Below are 504 nucleotides of genomic sequence, written 5' to 3'. Positions count from 1 at the left end.
CAGCTTTCTTGAGGTAGGAGGGCCATTAGTAACTGTCACTTTCTTCTGTAAACGACTTTCTCAAAGGACATTCCTAAACCATTTCTGAATATTGTGTGACTGATAGTGGAAATAGGTAGTCGGGAGCTTTTGTGAGTACCAAGTTGGTATTGACGAACCCAAAAGGTGGGTGATAAGCGCCTCTAGATATGGTAATGAATGACAGAGGTCTTTTTCAGATGATTATTTGCAATCTGTACATGGTAGCCTGGGCGGAATTTGACGATGAAGGTGCCCGGCGTGGGCCTGCTGGCCAGCGGGCGGCCCGGAGAGCGGCTAGAGCTTGACTGGGGCGTAATTCTCAAGTGCCCGTCTAGGCTTCAGTGTGACTCGTGGCAGTGTTTTATGGAGTCATGGACCCGATCAGAGGCTGCGGTGGTTGAAGCGTGACCACGGGCACGCAGTCGAGTTTAGTCTCTCCACATCAGTCGGAAGGTGTGACCCTGAAGAAGTCTGACCAGTCTC

This window comes from Penaeus monodon, chromosome 21, assembly GCF_015228065.2.
Source record: "Penaeus monodon isolate SGIC_2016 chromosome 21, NSTDA_Pmon_1, whole genome shotgun sequence".
NCBI classification, from domain to species: domain Eukaryota; kingdom Metazoa; phylum Arthropoda; class Malacostraca; order Decapoda; family Penaeidae; genus Penaeus; species Penaeus monodon.
This window is presented reverse-complemented; position numbering follows the sequence as displayed.